The 16,232-nt window shown below is 43.2% G+C and overlaps 1 long non-coding RNA gene and 1 pseudogene across 1 annotated transcript; one reads left to right on the top strand and one right to left on the bottom strand.

Annotated features, from left to right (window-relative positions):
• LOC119310570 overlaps window positions 1-4,815 on the top strand; it is a 6,196-nt pseudogene extending 1,381 nt beyond the window's left edge.
• Window positions 4,816-10,570: 5,755 nt separating this feature from the next.
• LOC119306710 lies at window positions 10,571-13,134 on the bottom strand. Its single transcript, XR_005149008.1, has 3 exons — window positions 12,477-13,134; window positions 11,485-11,584; window positions 10,571-10,875 (listed from the first exon to the last, which is right to left on the bottom strand). It is a non-coding gene; the product is annotated as an uncharacterized LOC119306710 (long non-coding RNA).
• Window positions 13,135-16,232: the final 3,098 nt, after the last annotated feature.

Raw genomic sequence — 16,232 nt, 5'->3', positions numbered from 1 at the left:
AACTATGGGCTGGCCCAAGTGACAGCGTGAGCAGAGGGATTCTTACGAGGCACGGCCACGAATCCTCAATTTATGAAGATGTTCTAGCTAAAATAGTAGTTCTTGTATAGTGTCTTCACATGTGTGTGCACTAGTGTTTCCAACTTTTGTAGAAAATAGATAGAAATCCCTAATTTTGCATTGTAGTTTTTGGTCAAGTATGGTAGTAAATAAACATTGAACAATAAATCCTTCACGTTAGATACCAGACAATATGAACCCTTCTTTCCATATATCCAAGGGATTTGCCAATACTTCTCCGAGAGCTAATCCAAAACAATAAGGTGTGCATCAAGGGCACCTCCTCGCGCGTTCCACCTCGTCAATTTTACTTTGCTAGCAAGAAAAAAAAAGAAAAAAACCCAGGGCGTCGGTGCCTTCTTTTCTTTCTCTCTTCGTATCACGCAACCTCCCCTTTCCTCCCTTCCCTAGGTTGCCGCCGCCACTGCCCCAGCTCCTCCGGCGCCCGGCACCACAGTTCGCCGCCTCTATCCCCGCCCCGAGCTCCGCCGCCTCTATCCCCGCCCCGACCTCCGCCGCCTCTACCCCCGGCTCCTTGCTGTAGTGCCAGCACCGGCCCGAACACCAGCTTCCCCACCCCTCCCTTTCTTCCCCGAGTACGGCAGCGGAACGAGGCCGCGACGCCACCGCCGAGCACGGTGGGACCACTTTCGTCGGATCTGTCGGTTTGCCAGACTCAGCTCGACATCGTGGCCGCTGTCCAAGGTGAGGAAGAGGAGTGCGGCGGCGAGCTCTTCGAGTCGGGGCCCTCGCTGCTCGTCTTCCTGCTCATCATCCAGGGCGGCAGCATGGACCTCTCCTGCTACGGCGAGAGGCTGCTCAGCTCCGCGCGCTCCCTCAACCTCCCTCCTCCCCCCATCCCCGGCCCCAACCTCTTCCTGCTCGAGGTATCGCGTTGCTCCCTCCGTCCCTGCCATCCACCCTTTGTCCTGTGTTGCATGGAGCCATCCAGTGATATTGATTGGTTGCTTTTCATTGTGCCATGCGCCTGTAGGTTCCAGTTTGAGCTGCTGATGCGGCAGCCGCTGGATTTGATAAAAGGGCATGCAAGCTGCAGAAATTTGGGAAAAAATACATGATGAGCCTATTAAACATGATTTCTGTTTCACGTGGATCCTAGTTAGTACAATATCCAACAATTTAGGCAAACGGACACTGATTTCAAGTCATATTTCATCATGTTGCATATATTTGTACAGAATATTCACTCAGTTTTTTGTTAAATAAGCTACCTTTGTAGCTTCCATCATTTGGAAGATAAGTTTTTTTAGTTTAACAAATATATGTTACTTCTGTCAGTTGTAATGGAATATTCATGTTTTGGACTTTGGCCATAATTTGCAGAAGGAAATGGATACTGCTGTCGTTCAGAAGGACTTGGGCCTTCCAGTTGGAGGAACAATATTCGGGAAAACAGTATGCTTTTCGTGTATAAGTTACTTTTGTCTACTTTCCACAAGAAAAATCACATTTGAGTAGAAACTTGTATTTACTGTGCTAGATACTGTTACTTTTATCTACTTTCCACAAGAAAATTCCCATTTGAGTATAAAATTGTATTTACTGTGCTAGATACTTACCCTGGGGTTCGGAGCCATTGGCATGGAAATTGCCAAGAGACTAAGATCATTTGGAGTGAAAATTCTTGCTACAAAAAGAAACTGGTCATCAAATACAGTGTCTTGTGGTAAGCTGCAGTAGTTGCAGTATCATTCCCTTATTAGATGTTGTGTTATCTTCCTCTCTCAAAATATTGCTATTGCAGATCTTGATGGGCTGGTTGACAAGAAAGGTGGTCCAGAAGATATGTACGAACTCGCTCGAGAAGCTGACATAGTTATAACTTGCATGACGTTAAACAATGAATCAGTTAATTCTTCTCTATGTTCATTTATTTAATAAAAATTCTGCCAGTAATATCTCTATTTGACTTCAGTTATGCGGTTACTAAGCTATAAATATTTATAGGTTGGGATTGTGGATCACAAGTTCCTGTCAGCTTTGAAAAAGGTACATGTATTTTTCTCCAATATACTTGTCTGCATCGTAGGCGATTTACATCTTATTTCTTAAATCTTCTTATGAGATTTATTTATTTTACGGAATAAATAAGCCATCATTCTTGGTTCATCCTGTAAGAAGAAAATTTGTATACGAGGAAACAATAATCTTAGAATAGTGTTGGAGGATCAGATTGTGCTGGTGTATTCATTGGAATAACCATCAGAAAATGCCAAAATGATCCCAGGAGCATATGTTCTTGTTTCAAAGAACAAGCGTGCTGCTCCAAGTTTTCAAAAGGAAAAGATATCAAGAATATTCATAGACGTTCGTGGAATGATACTGTGTGTACAGCTCTTTTGGTAAAGTGTCTATAAAGAAATGCATACATATAGCCTCGTGTGTTCCCCGCAAAAGAAAAGCGTCGTATGTTCCCCGCAAAATGGGTACCGTGTGTGTGCACCACTGCAGATCAAGGTTTTTTCCGAGTGGTAACCGACCAGAACTTTCGCTGACCCCCAAGAAACAGTGCAACTGTTCGACTTTTTTGAAAAAAAAATTAATTCAAATGCTAAGACTGTCAAATAGGCTCTGTATGCATATGTTATCACAACTCGCTGCCTCATGTGGTGGTGAGGTCCATAACTTACACCCTTGGAGGTCTTGGGGATTCCCCTATTGTCCCAGCAATGTTTGCAGCTTCTTCAGCTGTAAATGGTGCATAGCAAAATAGTGCAGCAGCGAGGGTTAGAACCCACACCCCACACGGAGAAAGGCATGTGTGAGGTGACCAGTGGAATACGTGAGAGTATGGGTGTGTGCCAGGTTAAAATTACATATTGTGACGCAAAAAATTTAAACTCAGAATTTGTTTGAATGCGTTCAGACGGAATAATTCTGAGATTTCCGAGATTTATCGGAATTCGGTTCTTTCGGCCCATTCCAAAAAAGAAAACTGGTAACGGAAAAAAAACTTGCTGCAGAAACACATGTGACAGGCATAACCGACCCCAATCGGCACAAATTATGGGATGTTTTAACTATTTAAATTAGGAAGATATTTTGTAACCTGGCCTTTAGGCCAGCAGAAATAAGATATCCTGTTTTTTATTGTTTGGCTCTATGTAAAGAAGACCCTCTTAGAATATGTCTAAAATATGTCTAGATACATCTCCTTTTAACCATTTTGATGACAAGTATTTCCGGACGGAGGGAGTATTAATGAAACAAGAAATAATCAGCCTTATCTTCGAACCTGTCCTCCACTATCAACCTAGCCGTACCGGGCTGGCGGTATTATCCATCATGAACTAAGGTTCGTGGCATAGAGTTGATATTTTAGTATTTCTCTCCTTGCACACACATAAATGGACATATTTCAAGACAAAAACTTACAGAGTGCATATATTATTTTGCAATCTACATATAGGATCTGTTTTTGATTTTTGGAAAACCGTGAAATATGCACCTGACAGCAGGACTCCCATTCTCAATAGCTGCCATGTTCTTGTAGGGATCATATCTCATCAATATTGCCAGAGGGCGCCTACTGGACTATACGGCTGTGTTTAATCACCTTGAGTCAGGTCATTAAGGTGGTTTAGGCATTGATGTTGCTTGGACGGAGCCATTCGATCCAGAGGATCCAATTCTGAAATTCCCAAATGTTATTATAACACCACATGTTGCAGGAATCACGGAATACTCTTACAGAACGATGGCAAAGGTTTGCGCTTGTTTCTTTGCAATGCACAGAGTTGGTTCTCATTTACCAATCATGTAGTTGCCGCTAGTAGTTATATCTTGACAACTCCTATAGTGACATTATACTATTTGTGTTAAAAGAACTTCTAGATTCAGAACCGCCACATTTATTTATTTATTTTTGAGCCAACTATGCCGTATTAATATCATTAGGTAGCATCAATTACATTAGCCTCTATAATACGTCCGGTGGATCATCTTTCCAAACAAAACTAGCACTAGAATCATATGATTTATGAGCTATCTCATTGGCTTCATGAGCACACTGTTTAAACATCAGTGCCAATTTGGATGATCAGCTTTCCTGGCCACAGGCCTGGTATGAAAAGGCAGTATTCTGTTGGAAGAACTTTTTTTCTCATGACTAAAAGCATCAGTAAACAAGAACATATATGCTTAAACAAAATGGTTTATTGATATTAGCTACTTAGCAACCTCCTCTTTCTCTTTGCGCATAAACTCATGATTTTCCTTGTGGATTGTTGCTTCCTTTTTCGATATCCTAGAATTACTTTGAACTGAAGGACACCTCATTCAACCCCTGCTTAGATAGGCGTGTCATGTGCATTATCATTTCATTCTTAATAAAGGAAGTCACCACCATCATCATTAACTGTGTGTATTATCATTGAAATCTTCGACGTAAAAGAATTAAAGCTGGCTGACTTGTGTGACCATTTACCATTTCCTCTCTACTGAATTTTGCTCTGCCTTTGTGTGCAGGTTGTTGGTGATGTTGCCCTCAAGCTTCACGCGGGGAGCCATTCACCAAAATAGAATTTGTGAACTAGGCAAACTGAGTAGATGGCGGCATTGTTGATTTAATTTAAGACGTATAACTAGACCCAGAATTACCAAATAAAGGTATGACCAGAATCCACCCTTCGTCCTGTGTTGCATCTAGCCATCCAGTGATATTGATTGGTTGCTTTTCATTGTGCCATGCGCCTATAGGTTCCAGTTTGAAGCGGACACCGTCGTCGTCCCTTAGTTTCCCTCCTCCGCAGCAGATCGACTCCAGTTGCGTCGACTCCCGCCGCCGCCGGGGATTACTCCGCCAAGATCGCGCCACCACCGCTGCCGCCACTGGTATTTCCCTGCTCCTCTCTCCTTGCGCTAAACTGTAAAAAATATATTATTTTCATGGGCAAACTTATAGAATTAGGATGGTCCTTTTTACCTTGGAGACATTGTCTTGTAGTTGAGGTTGGAGATGCAGAGCTTGGTGCAGCATATGGATAAGGCACGCCCAGTTTGACTTGTAGGTGTTGTTGATTTTATCATGCACTTCCATACAAAGATTAGAAGTAGAAGGCGTTCTTCTTACATTTTCCATGCAATTTTTTTTGACATTTTCATCGCATTACTGAATACAATTGTATTTGCATGACATGTATACACATTACTGAATGTACATCGCTGAAATTGAGCTCTTATGTACTCAGTGTCAGATACAAAGTTCAAGTATCAGTTCATATAAGGAATAGGCATCCTAACTTTGTAAAAGTTAGATATGATAAACATAGGAACTTACTTCTGGTACTAATCCTTTGATGCTTTTATTTTTATTGCCACCAGTATAAGATTAAGCTGGACAGCGAAATCTTGGATAGTATGTAACACCCTTTCTGCATATTCAGAATCTGTATGCAAACACACTCAATTTGATCTAACTTTTGTTGATAGACATAAACCACTACAACACATTATATGCTAGGAACGACGGGATGCACGTCAGGAAACTTGTCAGGAATGATGCTTCAACGGATGCTGCAGTCATCTCAACTGGTCAATCATGATGAAAAAACATATGATAATCCCCATAATCTAGTGTCAATATTACTGATTTCTCCATGTGCTATGCAGCTTACAGGCATGGAAAGAGAATAGGAAAAACGATATACTTGCAACTTCAGGTTTTCTCTAAATTTTTGTTTGCCATCTTATTTAATCACATGTTCAATTGATAATACACAAATATTTGTCTACTTTTAGGCAGCATTGAGTTGCTGCACATAGTTAGTTCCCTAGGGAATGTTCAGTCTGGTGAAACATGTTAAGAAGAAGTATGGAAATCTGCCTGTGTTCATTACTAAGAATGGTAAGTCGCTGAAGATTGTATAGTTTCCTGCCGATAAGATTGTTTGCCCTTAAATAAATTGTCAGTGATAATTAACTACTTATATATGGCAGGCATGATAGGTTGAAATATGTCTTCAAGATGATAAGAGGATACAGTACCACAACAAATACATGTTAGATGCTATAAGGTGATTTCATTTCTCTGTGCATATGCTAGAACTGAACCACCAACACTGAGCATCATCAATGTGTGCCACTGTAATCGCTGACCAGATTGATACTTAAGTGCTCGATATGCAGCCCAAACTATTGCAGGTACTTTGTGTGGTTCTAACTATCCATGTTTATATTTAAATGTCAATAAGATCAGTATGGATGTGGAGCCATGGTTCTCTCACTAGCGACAATGTGTATTCTTGCAGTTAGAATGGAGTTGTTTTAAATACTAGACTACCTACAGGACTGAGCGCTACAGGTGCGGAGGATAGTTCTTCCGATTAATCGTCGTGTTGAGGCAAGTGCACGGCGGACCTTTTCTACGTATACTTGACTGTGTTGTTGATGCAGGTACACACCCTCCTCTCTTCTTCCTGATATTTTCCTTCCCCTTTCTTCCAGTGCCCTACTTCTAGACCATCTCATCTATGTAGTCATGAAATTTCATTTTTCTAAAATTTAATTCAGGTCTATGAAAATAAGTTGAGTAGTTTGACTAGAGGATGACAGAGGACGTCGAGATTTTGATCCAGCAGCCTTCCCCCTTTCGTCCGGCGTGCCGCCTGCAGGAGATTACGTTCTAGATCTTCAGAATTTTTAGGTACTCACTCTCCCTTGATGCTCTTTGATCGAACCTACTTTGCAGGAAAGCGTGTCAGTAGTAAGAAGTTTTAACAAGTCTGTTACTGAAAGTGCTGTAGGCACTGATGTGATCCGAGGTGACCAACCTGAGCAGCAGTTTAGTGAAGGTATACTCAGACCCGAGGATCCTAGAAAATTATAAATTATAGATGTTTGCATAGCCAGATCATTGATGGGTGCATATTATTGTGCACACAAGCAAACTTAGTTGAGTACTTCATTGATTAATTTGGACTAACTGAATGTGATCTTCCCAATCTAATATGTGTACTTCTAGCTCTAAGGACTAGCAAGAGTTAAATATTGCAGGTTGTAAATGATGGAACTCATATAACTGAATGTGAATGAAGTACCGATAGTTGCTAATTTTGTATTTTTGGTTTGTACAACTTAGGTGTTTGATACAGTTCTCCTAAAAGGTAGAAGTGTCTGAGGTGATTTCTTCTTTGCATGATATTACAGTGTCTTCCCGTATTTTCTTTTTTTGTAGGCATGTTAAAATGTTGTTGTTCCTTTTGACCACACTAATGTGTCTGTCCACTCACCAGTCACCACACCGAACTATTTTCTATTTATTTTTTTGTAGGAAATCTACTTGCTCTTTCAAGCTATGAATATTTTAGATCAATATATTTTAAGGTTGTAAAGACTGATGTGTCGGCTAAAGATTAAAGATCATAAATTCATTGTTTACCCTACCAAGTTTATTTCTCTTTGACGATTATTCTAGAAACTATATTATAAGTCCATTGCTACTTTTTACATGTAACTTATGGTATATCCTCATATATGTCAAGACTATAAACAAGTGTCTTCGTCCTGCTCATACATCTTTTCATTATGATCAGCGTTAACCTCTCCCATTGCCTTGGGGTGCAAAGTGAATATGTTGATATTGATGTCATTTTAGTCTTGACTAGATAAGGTGTAACCTTACTCTTGAATTTTCTTGGGGAAGTGTTCCAACCAAATGTTGTGTGCACCCAATCGTACAATAATGACCAATTGGTTGTAAACTTGTAGCAACCTGATAAGCTTTGTCCCATCGATTAGCAGGATCGGTGTTTCTCTTAGACATTTAAAGAAAGGTTACATGAGTTGAGATTAGGGATCATACAATACAGAAAAATGTGCTGAGTCAAGATAGGGCCGCATAGGAACGCCTCAGGAGACCCGCCATTGGCGGGCCCCAACCACTAGTGTTACAATCATAGTACGGGAAATGTGGCTCGATGCCACATCCCGTGTGGTTCATTGACCGCAATCGATGATCGAATTGAGTGTGGGTCAATACGATTTGTCGGGACGCGTACCCTGAAGAGTTGACACTACGGGTACCAGGAGTTCAGAACTCTGCGGCCTAAATGTACTATAAAGATAATGAACGAACAAAATGGAAACATGTAATAACAACGATCCTCCATACCAAATGGATTTTCTTATTTTCCTATTTCTTCAATCAGTTATGTTTGCTTAATCTATTCCTGCTTTCCATATATAATTCTTGAAAGATTAGACTGATTGACCTGCACATGCCGGATTTAATAGGATCGTGTTCCCCATGTTGAACGATTGTTCTAGGGATTTCAATCCTAGTTGATCTTTAGTTGTGACTAACAGCAATCCTGGATGCTCGTTTCCGTCCCTCGACCCGCTCGAACCGGGAGCTTGGTAACTATGGTTAGAATAGCTTTTTTTAGAAAAGGAGAAGGACCCCGGTCTCTGCATCTGGACGATGCATGTAGCAACTTTATTAATTATTCACACAAGACGTTACAAAGTTATACAACATTAAGACTAAAGCCACCGTCTAGGCAACATCTGTCGCTACTCTTATCTAGTTGATGAAGGGATGCTGATAGTCTGGGCCTAATACCAAATAGACCTCGCAGCCAAACCTAACATCTAAGATCTGGGGTCCCAACCAGGACGCCTGCCGGGCATGGGGCACCCACCAGTCCGGCGCACTCCTCAACCAGAAGCCTGCCGGGTATGAGGCCGCTGCAGCCACCTGCCACCAATCCATCTTCAGTGATGTACTGTTGCATCTAACCTTGCCCGGTCTAGCTACCGTCGACACCACCACGACGCCAGACAACGCCACCATCATGCGCTCGTCCATCATCACACGCCCACCAGTGAGACCCGGCTGCTCCATGCCGCCGAGACCCGCCGTCGTCGACGCGTGAGAAGGAACGCCACACCACCTCACTCCTCTTCCTATCCGGGCCACTCCACAAACGATGCCCCCAATAAGGAACATGACACCGCAGCGCCGCCATCGTCCGATCCGGTGATCTTAGGATTTCTCCCGGAGCGGCGCGAGCAAGTTGACGATAGTTGCTTGACGATGCCTTCATCAAGGTAACGACGTAGATGCCGCCATCGCCCGCCATGACCGGAGTCGGCTCGGTCTTCACCGGCGACTATGTCTCCCCAACTCGCCGCCGGTGCTAATAGTGGGATCCAAGATCCGTCACTACCAGCCTGGCCAACCGCCTTCGATGGAGAAGGCAGCCACCACCCCATGCCTGGGCCAAGAGATCCGGATGTCCTCGTGCCGCGAAGATTACCAAGGGGGATCTCCTCTTGCCATTGCTGAGACGAGGCGCAGCCGCAGTGGATCTTGATCTAAACCCCTCGGGCCCAGATCAGATCTCATCGCAGCCAAAATCTCATCCGCCAACGGCCGCCGGAGATCTCCTGGCCATCGCCAACCCGCTGCGCACTGCCGTTGGAGGAGGAGGGAGATGGACGCCGCTGCCCCCACGCGTTACTGCTGGCCGAGAACTGCGTCGCCGCCGCCGTCTCACCAGTCACCACAGGGGCTTCGCCCCGCGGCGTCCTCAGCGACGGCGGTGGTAGCGGGAGGCGATGGAGGGGGAGGGCGGAGGGTGGTGTGGACGGGGACTCCCCGGGAGCGGGCGCGGCGCCGCCGCTTCAGGGGAAAGAGGGTTGGCCTGGTTAGAATAGCTTAAGGGGCCTCAGTTTTTAGTTTCGCCCCAACCCCAGATATCTCAGAAACGGCCCTGATAACAACACGTACAAATCTGCGTCCGGTTTTTGTATCTTCATCTGCGGCAACATTGCCTCCTAGTTCGTCAAAGGGACAGCAAACCGTGTCTCAATCCAGTGCAGAGATGGAGAATTGTATGGAGGCACACGCTGTCATGGAGTCTTGCTGAATCAGGCGAGTACTTCACGAGCTCGGGCGTCCACCAAACGGTGATACACTCGTCTACTGCGACAAAATCTCCACCATTCACCTGTGCACTCCCTCCGTTTGAAAAAGCTTGTCCCTCTAGTGCTAGCTAGATACATCTATTTGAGGGACAAGGTTGAGACAAGTTTTTTCGGAGGGAGGGAGTATGCATGTAGGACATACCGTGGTGATGTGACTGTTGTCAAACTCACGCTGTACTTGTATTTATACCGTGCTCTGCATATGAATAGAATCATCGGAGATTACTCCGACCTTGTATTACTAGTAGCTCGTGATAGAAGACTATGAAGAAAAAGTGAACCTTCCATTTACTCATGGTCCAAAGTCCAAACAGGTCTTGGATGTATTTCTGAAGCTGAAATGCCGGCACCTTAGTCTTAGACATGAACCCAAACGCTGAACTTCCGGCTAAAAGCCTGAGTTCATATATAAACAAAAGGGCTGTGGTACAACGCGACGGCCCGAGCGCGTTGCGTTCCTTCCATCACGATTTTCACGTTCTGCACACTTTGCCAGCCAAAAGCATGTATACTCACCTGAAGCTAGAATTCAAATTTGCTGGACAGAAATTGCATATATACTTCCCAGGTATAGCAGCTGTCATATTGCCATGCCATCACACAAGCAGAGTTCAACTTTGCGCATTATACAACATTGCGATGGTACCACAAAAAAGGAAAGAACAAACTATGACAATTTTTAGCGGGGGATCATAGAGCTCACAAAGCCATGGGAATCTCTGAAGAAAAACCTAACATATTGGTTCAGCACGAATGTGCTACAGAGCATTATTAAAGCCACAAATTTCCTCACGTTTTGCAAGTGAGTGACACATTTCTCAAGGAATAGTAGTTCATTAACAGCCACATTCACCGCTCGGCGGAAACCTGCACAGCAGCAATCTCATCAGCGGAGCCGACTTTGGCTACTCACAATCACGAGGGGCAAAAATACAGAGAAAACGATATCTGTTAAAACTGCATTAGCAAAACAGTTTCTACCAGTTAAACTTATTCTCTCGTCTCTTTGCACATCTCAACAGAGAGAGAACAAGTAGTACACTGTACTAGCAAGATTACCAGTCATGGGCAACGTTTGGTTTCTACTTTTGGCTCAAGGTGATGATTAGTGACAATGAGAGCATGAGTTCATGACTTCCAATCATTGTGTTTCCTAAATAGCAAAGACTCCAGCTCATGACTGATGCAACTATACAACAAAAGGATATCAAAGAAATGATATAAAATTGTTTGATATGATAAACTGCATTGTGGTACCACATCAGCATAATGAACTATGAACTGTGCAGATCGAGGAGTGTTTCCCAGCTCCAAGAGAAAAAGCGAATAAGGTCAAAGTAGGCGATATAGTCACATAATTCAAGGTTCCAGCTGTATTGTGCATAGCACTCGATTTTTTTTTACAACTGCAAAGAATGTTGATCCAGTGCATGCAAACAAAACAATAGATAATAGTAACAGAGGATGTCATATCACCTCTTCAACAACCAAAGTGTATCAGCAGATGTAACAGCACAATCATCTCAACTGTTGTTCAGCAGTTCAACTTGATCATTTGCACCACGAATGGTAATTCCTATGAGAAGAATATAAGTCAATAACTATTGAAAAACATGGACAAGAAAATACTCCCTCCGTAAAGAAATATAAGAGTGTTTAGATCACTAAAGTAGTTATCTAAACACTCTTTCTTTACAGATGGAATAACTAATAAGAGGTGGTGACACATACATGAAACACTTATTATATATCTCATCTTGCAGAAAATACTAGCTTTTGCTACAAGTAGTCAAGGAACAATCAAGAAATGACATGTACTGCAAGAACAAGACATTGTACACCATCTAATAAACCTCAAAACAAAGGATAACGCTATTCAGTGATTTACTTAACCAAGAAGCATTTTAGAATTTGTTTTGGTGTGGGCCCATTCGTAATTTATATCTAAGTTTTGTATGCACATGAGAGTGAAAGAATACCAGAATGAACACATATTTTCTACAATTCAGAACAAACAATGTAGACCAGAGAAATAAGAAACTAAGTAACCACCCAAAATTCCAACATAGCTCAAAGCTTGAGCAATTGAGAAGGCAGTATCCAGAGTCCAGTTGCTTAAACTGAAAGAGAAAAGAGTTCAGCATTGACTCGCTAATTGGTTGTTGTTCTATTATGCAACGCAAAAAAATGCAGACAATTGGTTTCTTTGGTTCCTTAATTTATCAACTCTCATGATTCAGTGAGATTATATTATCCAATATACCACAACAGAACAACATGGAAGAACAATTAATTTAGTTAGCAGTTCTCTCAAAAGAAGCTCCAAGAAAACTTGTCATTTGTAGATGGACTATGGCTGGCTCGTATATTTTAAAGCATCTACAAGGCAGATACAGTTGAAAGATTAAAGTGAACTCTGAGTTGGAAGATTAAAGTGAACTCTGCGACACTTTAAATACTGGCGGTACCTGGAACGTAGAAACTTGTGTAAGGAAAAACATATTGTCTGCCGATCCGTTCCTTCGACACCTCCTTGATCTTCATGGACTTGAGATGGATCATGTAGATGCTAGGATACACATCGATGAAAATCACATCCGCATCTACCGCACAGCCAACTGCATGCGCTCCAATACCCCCAGCCATACAAACCGACACTGCTTCAGGCGCAAGAATTTTTCCGAGTTCAATGACCCTTTGATGTGTCCATGTCACCGCCCCGTCAATGCTTGCCACCTTTGACCACAGATTAAGGTTGAAATTGGATCGTTCCACTCCAGCTAAACCAAGGCATCCATCCTCTGTTAGCATGATGATAATCTGATCGTAGGTACATGGCACCTCCTCAACTAAACCCAAGGCATGCTTATCCAAAACAAACTCAATGATGCTATTGTCATCCAACAGGAAGTAGATTGTGTTTCCAACCAGAGCCGTCGGCTTTGGCAGAACTAATGCATCTGGTATAACAATCGAAGTGATCTCACCCCAGACACCGGTCTCGGACGAGAAGACGCATGCGGAGGTGATGAAATCTCTGTTGTCACTGAACATGAACACCACGAGAAACGGGCACGGATGGCAGTCGCGGTGGTCGGCGTGACCAGCCGCGCATAGAACCGCACCATTGTACAGAGAATAGTCCTGCGCCGGGAGCGGCAGGTACTGCTTGTCACCGCTCACGAGGTCCCAGACGAGCAGCGTCCCAGTGCGGCAGCTCTCAACGAGGGCGCGGCCGTGGCGGCAGTCGAGGGCCCACCACTCATCTGGGGACATCGTGGCGGTGGAAAGCGCGAAGTCGCCTGAGGTGGGGACAAAGAAGGGAGGCCCTGTCTGGTTGAAGAAGCCGAGCACGGGAGGCGTGCCGCCATGGAAATCGCGGAAGCGGCGGAGGAAACGGGCGTCTTGGACGAGGCCGCGCCAGTGCTTGCAGACGAAGGATGCGCAGAAGAGGTGGATCGGCTCCGGCGGTAGGCGCAGGAATATCTCCCGGAGGAGATCGTCTGGGGGAAGCGGCACGGCGGCAGCCGCCGGCGAGATTGTCCATGCCTCCATGGGGTTCGGGGGAAATTGGGTGTGTGTCGGCATTAGGCTTTGAGAGAAGGAACAAAATAACTGGGCCATGGTTTAATTTAGGGCGAGTACTAGGCGATTTCCAACTCCGGCTCGCCGGGGCGGAAGGAATCTGCAGCCATGGGTAGCGGAAGAAGTGCGGGTGGCCGCTGAGGTTGGAGGTAGGGACCTGCGCGGCATTGGGGCTAGCCGGTGGTGGGATCTGAAGGAGGAAGGCGAGGAGCGTGGCCACCACCGTGCGTGGATGCGGTTGAGAGAGAAAGAGAGAAGGGGATCAGGAGGAAGAAGGTAGATGAAGAAAGAAGATAAGGTGGGGCACAGAGATGCGCGAGATGTATGATGCGCCTCGATCACGTGGCTCGCGTGTGACCGGGTGAAGTTTCCGCTGGTCGGCCAGGCACAGGCGTTTCCCATAAGTTAGACCCCCTTCCACCCTTTGTCAAAAACAAAACCGAAAAACACTTCCAAAGCATCATCACATTGAGAACACATTGACCAATATCAAAGCATCCTCCCATTGACCACCGATTTATTATGAAATCGACTCTAAAGTTGGTGCCAGATGTGAATGGTGTCATCCTTTCCTCAGCAACCTTCATTAATCTTCTCTTAACATAGGTAAATAGATAAACAAAATATGAATTATATAACACAATATATATATATAATAACAAACTATTTTTGAATATAAATTTACTAATATGACCTATAGCTTGCAAAATGTAAAAAACCTTTAGGCAAACACCCGGTTAATCATACTGTCCTAGGACCTTAGGCCCAATCACAATGCATAAATACCACACACTATACAAACCCATGTACCTTCTAGACACTCATGGCTAAGTGCAAAAAAACTCAACTCATATATCATAAAGTCAGCATAAGAAAACACCAATTACAGATACAACATTCAATGTGGAGTGTCTGATATTTCAAGCTCCTCTTTAACCTTGTGATTGTTGGAGAGAATGTTTTGATCTTCCACTTCACAGAAATGGCGTCACCGCTTGCATTTTTACTCTAACGCTAGTGCAAATTCTTACCATAATTGAAAGGCATCAAGAGACTACCATGTCACCATAGTAGAGGAAAGGTTCTCAGGGAAAATAGTAACTTCAAGTAAATACTACAAAAACTTTTAAATACTAAATGTTAAAGTTTACAGATGTAATCGTTTCAATCATTTATGGATACGACATATTCATATAAAAAACTCTCTAAAAAAGCAAACTCGATACTTTCTAAAATTTTAGTCATTAAAACTTGTGTTCTACATAGGTTGCAATGGTCCTTTTTGTACTGAAAGCAAAATGCAAGAATTAACATGTGACTAGACCTACCAAAGAGGAAAGATTCTCTGGACAAACTTTAACTTCAAAATAAATATTAAAAACTTCATTTTTTTTAAATGACAAATGTATTTTGTTGGATCATTTATATGGGTATTCATAGATTTTTTTCTCCAAAAAAACTAAATACTTCCCTAAATTTTCAAACATTAAAACTTGAGTTCTACATGGGTCGTGATGGTGCTCTTCTTAATGAAAAAAATGCAAGAATTATCATGTGACTAGAGATAGAAGAGAGGATTGGTTTCCGGGACAAATTTAAACTAAAAATAAAATTTAAAAACTTCCAAAAATGTTAAAATTACACATGTTTTCTGGATCGTTTATATGGGTATTCATAGATTTTCTCCATCAAAAAAAAACTCAATACTTCCCTAAATTTTCAAACATTAAAACTTGAGATACACAGGTCGCAATAATGATCTTTTTTTGTGAAAAAATGCAACCCATGCATGCTACCTAAACATTTTGCATGTCCATTTTTTTAAAAAAAATTCCTGATTATTTTTCACATTTGGAAAACTTCTTTTTCACTGCTCAAGCTCATTTGCGACGTATGCGGGTTGGCGCACAGGATTGGCTGGAAAGATATCCTCACTTAATCCATCAAAGTTTCTCTACTGACATAGCTATCCAATAGTAGATGGAAATGCTTTTCCGAAACGAAATTGCCAGTCAGTGGTAGGCCCGGTTCAGCCACTGAACTACTGTAACAATGCCAGCCAGCACCTTGAAGATGACCCGTACTCTAAATCCGACTGAAACGTATAAAAGGCAATCAAAGGGTTCACAAGTCTGCACCCTCAAGAGTCTGCTTTGTAGTATCAGCGAAAGCATCCGCATCTGAAGCTAGAATTCTATATTTTGCTGGAGAAGTTGCGTCATCATTTAGCCTGGAATGGAAGATAGCAAGTGCCATACTGTCATGCCATCACATCAACGCATTAGGAATTCCAGAGTTGAACCTTACGATCGTCGTCCTCCCTGGACCAGCCCCGCCGCCGTATGTGGCTGCGTGAACAGCAGCTTCAGCAATGCCACAAACCACGCAGACATGGGCCGAAGGTGCCGCCTCTCACTATGCACATGAATCATATATACTCATTTAGCTCTCAAGTATTTGCAAGTACTTTCTTCATTGCCGCGCATTTTCGCATCCGTGCTTCGCTGCATGAGCTTGTTGTCATTCAGGTCTACAGACCTGCTGATCATTCTCGATCGGCGGAGTTCTTGGGAGAACTCCAACTGAAAGCCACTATGGTGACTGCCGCGGCGCTCCCCGTCCTCGTGTGTGTGTGTGGG

The sequence above is a fragment of the Triticum dicoccoides genome, chromosome 5B (assembly GCF_002162155.2).
Source record: "Triticum dicoccoides isolate Atlit2015 ecotype Zavitan chromosome 5B, WEW_v2.0, whole genome shotgun sequence".
NCBI lineage: Eukaryota > Viridiplantae > Streptophyta > Magnoliopsida > Poales > Poaceae > Triticum > Triticum dicoccoides.
The sequence above is the reverse complement of the archived record's forward strand: the minus strand, read 5'-3'. Positions and strand labels throughout refer to the sequence as shown.